Genomic DNA, 7,811 nt, shown 5'->3' on the forward strand with positions numbered 1-7,811 from the left:
TGTTGCAGAGAGAAGGGAGGAGTATATCGGGCTCAAGGAGAACTGGTAGACTCCTCCTCTCCCTGTGCCGGCTAGTTCCCCTCATCCGCGTCAGCGGTGCACGGCTCTATCCTATACATTATTTCGAAATTACGCACGCTTATTTTACGCACGCTTATAAATACAACAATTTCTTAAAATGTGTAAAAGATACAAATAGAGATATCAATAAAGGTATTCTAATTTGGATAAATGATAATATTGTATGAAATAATTGGAATTATAATTTTTGTTCAAATCAAATCAAAGTTTATTTGTCACGTGCGCCGAATTCAACAAGTGTAGTAGACCTTACAGTGAAATGCTTACTTGCAGGCTCTAACCAATAGTGCGAAAAAAGGTATGTGTGTGTGTGTGTGTGGGTGGGGGGGGGGGGGGGGGGGGGGGGGGGGTGTAAGTGAAGAAATAAAACAACAGTAAAAATACATTTGAAAATAAGAGTATCAAGGCTGTATACAGACACGGTTAGTCAGGCTTATTGAGGTAGTATGTACATGTAGGTATGGTTAAAGTGACTATGCATATATGATGAACAGAGAGTAGCAGCAGCGTAAAAAGAGGGGTTGGCGGGTGGTGGGACACAATGCAGATAGTCCGGGTAACCATTTGATTACCTGTTCAGGAGTCTTATGGATTGGGGGTAAAAACTGTTGAGAAGCCTTTTAGTCCTAGACCTGGCACTCCGGTACCGCTTGCCATGCAGTAGTAGAGAGAACAGTCTATGACTGGGGTGGCTGGAGTCTTTGACAATTTTTAGGTCCTTCCTCTGACATCGCCTGGTGTAGAGGTCCTGAATGGCAGGCAGCTTAGCCCCAGTGATGTACTGGGCCGTACGCACTACTCTCTGAAGTGCCTTGCGGTCTGTTGTGGTCTGGGCACCAAATATCATACCTGTTTAAGGTGTTAAGCTTGGCCATATTAATATTTGAAAATAGAAGTAGACGTGTAACGTGTGCTACTATGACTTCTGCCAAGAGGTCTGGGCCTTTATGCCACAGGAAAGATGGAGCTGGTCCAGTTATTGCATGACCACTGGACCATGATGGCTGTTTCCCCTCAGTCTCTACAATGGTGTCAGTGATGGGATATTTCAAGAGTTATAAAATGTCCTTTTGTAAGTGGGCTTCAATCTGTAAGCATTGGATTTATTAAACTTGTGTTCCCACTCCTTGATAGATGAAAATGTACAGGCCTCTTCCTAGAGATTTGCCTCTAAGGCACAGGAGGTAGTGCACTCTCCCTATAACCTCAGGGTTTCTGGTTCAAACCCCACTGTGGGTGCTCCCACTCACTAGGTTTAACTGGGATTCTCTTTCAACAGGTGTCTTGAAAAGAGAGTCATTTTTATTAGTTTGACAAATGGTTTACAATGAAACAATCCTAAATTGAATGTGCTAGCATCTCTTCATTCAGTTGGATAACAGGATTGAATTAACTGGCCCACAGGCCTAATACATGTGCTTGAGTTCACCCAACTCACTAAGGTGACATAAGTTGCTGCAAAACTTTACAAGACATAGTCAACAAAACAAATGACTAGGTTTGATGAACATTAACACCAAATGGCGCTCACACTAACCCATATTGTTTCCAATCCTGTACAGCCTACAAGCTTAGAATTCTATTTTGTTTCACAGTAGGTCATATATAGTAGTTGTTTGTTAGCTTTCTGACCACTGCATTACTAAATATACAGTAGCTTGCCTTTATAAATCTGCTCTCCAATTTGAATCAATCTCCCAAAACATGCCATTGTACAATTACAGTATAGGCTATCATGAAAATGTGCCCTTTTTTGAGAAAATGAAACTTTTAGGTCTAACTGATGTTCTTTGTTCTTTGAAAGACAGACCATCATATCAGTGTCCACGTAGTTTTAAATTCTGTGTCAGTGTCTCCAGGCCTTGGTTCGCCTACTCCTAACACTAGCATCAGTAAGACAGTCCCTCACTTTGGCAGGATCCACCCACCACCCCCCCCCCCCCCCCCCCCCCCCCCCCCCCATAACCCCCTGATGAGGGTTGTGTTTCATATAGGAAGTGGTTTTGTGCAGTGTGCTTGCTCATTCACTGCTGGGTCTTAAGTATTTAATTAGTCCCAAAGCCAGCTCCACCTAATCTCCTCTCCAACACCGACTCAACATGTGACTCGTTAACCGTTTGGAGGCCGATCACAATGTCGCTTCTCAGAACAGCCATTCTAATAATTCAAGCAATGGTAATACATTAGCACCAATGCCTAGAGTGATAAAGGTAAACAATGTTGTTGATTCACATGCCTCTGAAAGACTGTTGAGGGAACTCTGGGAAGTCTAAACTGCATTAAAACTTCAAATTGACTAACCATAACTACTGTATTATCAAACAAGCCTCTGGTTCTTCAACTCCCCTTTACACATGCAGCTTGTTCCATTAGGAGGTGCACTCATGACAAGCTGTTAAACTAATTCCAGATTATATTAAGAACAAGAATATCGCTCAATATGTGAAACGGCAAACTTTCTTACATTCCTATTGCCATGTCTGTTGACTGGTTTTGAAACTGTTTATTTGTTTGTGCTCTGGATGATAAACCCTGTGTGTGAAGTGTCCATGAGGTTCATACTGGGTGAGTTGTTGGACGTTGTTGGAGACACCCAGCGTAGGCTACACAGCCTCGGTCCTCAGCAGAGGAATCTCCAAAAATGGGACAGGGCCTATTCGGGCAGGAACTAAGGGGTGTGTTAAATTTCTGCATGCATGATCAATGGGGTTGAATAGCGTGTGGGGTAGAGGGGGGTGGCGGGGCGGTATGGACACAATGCTGAGAGAGGAGGGGACAGAAATAGGGAGAGAGGTTGGCTGACTAATGAGACTATGAGGAGGACAACAGGAAAACAGTAGCTCTGTTCACTTTTCAAGTAAAGAACATGTAAACTGGTTCTGTGGTTCTTTATTTCTAGAAACAGAAAATACAGTAGGTTACATATTAACACAGCACACTTTTTAATATAATACAAAAATTACATAACTGCATATTTACTTTCTCACACGAAATGTATGCTAGAATGTGTGATATAATGCACTGTATGGGATTTAAATGCAGTACAAGCCACACTACCATGCCCCCTGTTTCCCTCGCTAGGCTGTCCTCTGAACAGTGCAAACTATGGCACAATGGGACTTAATTACTGGTCAGAAAGATAGAGGGAGTCCTGTTTCTCAGAGTTTCCCCCCTTTCAAATACTGTACAATGCCATCTTCCCTAGGGTAGGGCGGGTGAGGAGAGAGAGCTCAACACAAAAAGGCAGGTGATAGGCTGAACCCGGAGGAAGGCATAAGGTAAGAGAGGGGGAGGGAGAGAGAAGGAGAAAGGAGAGAGTTATTGGAGTTGAATCCACACTGAAAGCAACACTACCAATACAGCATAGCTACAATGCCACCTGCAGGGGTTCTTAAGTATTACTGATTCCGAAGTAAGCATAAAGTTAGACAAAATCATGACAGATAATACAGCAGATGTATGGCATCTAAAAGCTACGTCAATCAGACCTCATCTGTCTAAGATGACACAATCATGCTCTCTAGTGCTGTGCAGGACAACACCTACTTTCATTTTCTCTGTCCAATTCATTCCTAACATGTCTCAACAGACACCTATCAGGTGTTCTGTTACGGTGCGTGAATGAGGACCCAAAAGCGAATTAACGTAAACAGAGCTTCTTTAATGACAAAACATAGGTAGGCTCAGATGGACCGGCAGATTCCGACAGGACAGGACAAGGTTGCAGCAAACATGACGATAGTCTGGTTCAGGCATGAATAACACAAACAAGAATCCGACAAAGACAGAAACAAAAACAGAGAGAGATATAGAGGACTAATCAGAGGGAAAAAGGGAACAGGTGGGAAAAGGGGTGACGAGGTAGTTAGGAGGAGACAAGGAACAGCTGGGGGAAAGAGGGGGAGAAAAGGTAACCTAAAACGACCAGCAGAGGGAGACAGGGTGAAGAGAAAGGACAGAAACAAGACACAACATGACAATACATGACAGTACCCCCCCACTCACCGAGCGCCTCCTGGCGCACTCGAGGAGGAAACCTGGCGGCAACGGAGGAAATCATCGATCAGCGCACGGTCCAGCACGTCCCGAGAGGGAACCCAACTCCTCTCCTCAGGACCGTACCCCTCCCAATCTACTAGGTACTGATGACCACGGCCCCGAGGACGCATGTCCAAAATCCTACGGACCCTGTAGATGGGTGCGCCCTCGACAAGGATGGGGGGGGGGGGGGGGGAAGACGAGCGGGGGCGCGAAGAACGGGCTTGACACAGGAGACATGGAAGACCGGGTGGACGCGACGAAGATATCGCGGAAGAAGAAGTCGCACTGCGACAGGATTAATGATCTGAGAAATACGGAACGGACCAATGAACCGCGGGGTCAACTTGCGAGAAGCGGTCTTAAGGGGAAGGTTCTGAGTGGAGAGCCAAACTCTCTGACCGCGACAATATCTAGGACTCTTAGTTCTACGCTTATTAGCAGCTCTCACAGTCTGCGCCCTATAACGGCAAAGTGCAGACCTGACCCTCTTCCAGGTGCGCTCGCAACGTTGGACAAAAGCCTGAGCGGAGGGGACGCTGGACTCGGCGAACTGAGATGAGAACAGCGGAGGCTGGTACCCGAGGCTACTCTGAAAAGGAGATAGCCCGGTCGCAGACGAAGGAAGCGAGTTGTGGGCGTATTCTGCCCAGGGGAGCTGTTCTGACCAAGACGCAGGGTTGCGAAAAGAAAGACTGCGTAAGATGCGACCAATAGTCTGATTGGCCCGTTCTGCTTGACCGTTAGACTGGGGGTGAAAGCCGGAAGAGAGACTGACGGAAGCCCCAATCAAACGGCAAAACTCCCTCCAAAATTGAGACGTGAATTGCGGACCTCTGTCCGAAACGACGTCTGACGGAAGGCCATGAATTCTGAAAACATTCTCGATGATGATTTGTGCCGTCTCTTTAGCAGAAGGAAGCTTAGCAAGGGGAATAAAATGAGCCGCCTTAGAGAACCTTTCGACAACCGTAAGAATAACAGTCTTCCCCGCTGACGAAGGCAGTCCGGTGACAAAATCTAAGGCGATGTGAGACCACGGTCGAGAGGGAATGGGAAGCGGCCTGAGACGGCCGGCAGGAGGGGAGTTACCGGACTTAGTCTGCGCGCAGACCGAACAAGCAGCCACGAAGCGACGCGTGTCATGCTCCCGGGTGGGCCACCAAAAACGCTGGCGAATGGAAGCAAGCGTACCCCGAACGCCAGGGTGGCCGGCTAACTTGGCAGAGTGAGCCCACTGAAGAACGGCCAGACGAGTAGGAACGGGAACGAAAAGAAGGTTCCTAGGACAAGCGCGCGGCGACGGAGTTTGAGTGAGTGCTTGCTTTACCTGCCTCTCAATTCCCCAGACAGTCAACCCGACAACACGCCCCTCAGGGAGAATCCCCTCGGGGTCAGTGGAGGCTACTGAAGAACTGAAGAGACGAGATAAAGCATCAGGCTTGGTGTTCTTAGAGCCCGGACGATAAGAAATCACGAACTCGAAACGAGCGAAAAACAGCGCCCAACGCGCCTGACGCGCATTAAGTCGTTTGGCAGAACGGATGTACTCAAGGTTCCTATGGTCAGTCCAAACGACAAAAGGAACGGTCGCCCCCTCCAACCACTGTCGCCATTCGCCTAGGGCTAACCGGATGGCGAGCAGTTCGCGGTTTCCCACATCATAGTTACGTTCCGACGGCGACAGGCGATGAGAAAAATACGCGCATGGGTGGACCTTGTCGTCAGAGAGGGAGCGCTGAGAAAGAATGGCTCCCACGCCCACCTCTGACGCGTCAACCTCGACAACGAACTGTCTAGAGACGTCAGGTGTAACAAGGATAGGAGCGGATGTAAAACGATTCTTGAGGAGATCAAAAGCTCCCTGGGCGGAAACGGACCACTTAAAGCACGTCTTGACAGAAGTAAGGGCTGTGAGAGGAGCTGCCACCTGACCGAAATTACGGATGAAACGACGATAGAAGTTCGCGAAGCCGAGAAAGCGCTGCAGCTCGACGCGTGACTTAGGGACGGGCCAATCAATGACAGCTTGGACCTTAGCGGGATCCATCTTAATGCCTTCAGCGGAAATAACAGAACCGAGAAATGTGACGGAGGAGGCATGAAAAGAGCACTTCTCAGCCTTCACAAAAAGACAATTCTCTAAAAGGCGCTGGAGGACACGTCGAACGTGCTGAACATGAATCTGGAGTGACGGTGAAAAAATCAGGATATCGTCAAGGTAAACGAAAACAAAGATGTTCAGCATGTCTCTCAGGACATCATTGACTAATGCCTGAAAGACAGCTGGAGCGTTAGCGAGGCCGAAAGGAAGAACCCGGTATTCAAAGTGCCCTAACGGAGTGTTAAACGCCGTCTTCCACTCGTCCCCCTCCCTGATGCGCACAAGATGGTAAGCGTTACGAAGGTCCAATTTAGTGAAAAACCTGGCTCCCTGCAGGATCTCGAAGGCTGAAGACATAAGAGGAAGCGGATAACGATTCTTCACTGTTATGTCATTCAGCCCTCGATAATCTATGCAGGGGCGCAGGGACCCGTCCTTCTTCTTAACAAAAAAACCCCCCGCTCCGGCGGGAGAGGAGGAGGGGACTATGGTACCGGCGGCAAGAGCTACAGACAAATAATCTTCGAGAGCCTTACGTTCGGGAGCCGACAGAGAGTATAGTCTACCCCGGGGGGGAGTGGTTCCCGGAAGGAGATCAATACTACAATCATACGACCGGTGTGGAGGAAGAGAGGTGGCCCTGGACCGACTGAACACCGTGCGCAGATCGTGATATTCCTCCGGCACCCCTGTCAAATCACCAGGCTCCTCCTGTGAAGAAGAGACAGAGGAAACAGGAGGGATAGCAGACATTAAACATTTCACATGACAAGAGACGTTCCAGGAGAGGATAGAATTACTAGACCAATTAATGGAAGGATTATGACAAACTAGCCAGGCATGGCCCAAAACAACAGGTGTAAAAGGTGAACGAAAAATTAAAAAATAAATGGTTTCGCTATGATTACCAGAAACAGTGAGGGTTAAAGGTAGCGTCTCACGCTGAATCCTGGGGAGAGGACTACCATCCAGGGCGAACAAGGCCGTGGACTCCCTTAACTGTCTGAGAGGAATGTCATGTTCCCGAGCCCAGGTCTCGTCCATAAAACAGCCCTCCGCCCCAGAGTCTATTAAGGCACTGCAGGAAGCTGACGAACCGGTCCAGCGTAGATGGACCGACAAGGTAGTGCAGGATCTTGAAGGAGAGACAGGAGTAGTAGCGCTCACCAGTAGCCCTCCGCTTACTGATGAGCTCTGGCTTTTACTGGACATGAAGTGACAAAATGACCAGCAGAACCGCAATAGAGACAGAGGCGGTTGGTGATTCTCCGTTCCCTCTCCTTAGTCGAGATGCGGATACCTCCCAGCTGCATAGGCTCAGCACCCGAGCCGGCAGAGGAAGATGGTAGTGATGCGGAGAGGGGGGCAACGGAGAACGCGAGCTCCTTTCCACGAGCTCGGTGACGAAGATCAACCCGTCGCTCAATGCGAATAGCGAGTTCAATCAAGGAATCCACGCTGGAAGGAACCTCCCGGGAGAGAATCTCATCCTTTACCTCTGCGCGGAGACCCTCCAGAAAACGAGCGAGCAAAGCCGGCTCGTTCCAGCCACTGGAGGCAGCAAGAGTGCGAAACTCAATAGAGTAGT

This window comes from Oncorhynchus mykiss, chromosome 6 (assembly GCF_057628025.1).
Source record: "Oncorhynchus mykiss isolate SJ-2025 chromosome 6, ASM5762802v1, whole genome shotgun sequence".
Classification (NCBI taxonomy): Eukaryota; Metazoa; Chordata; class Actinopteri; order Salmoniformes; family Salmonidae; genus Oncorhynchus; species Oncorhynchus mykiss.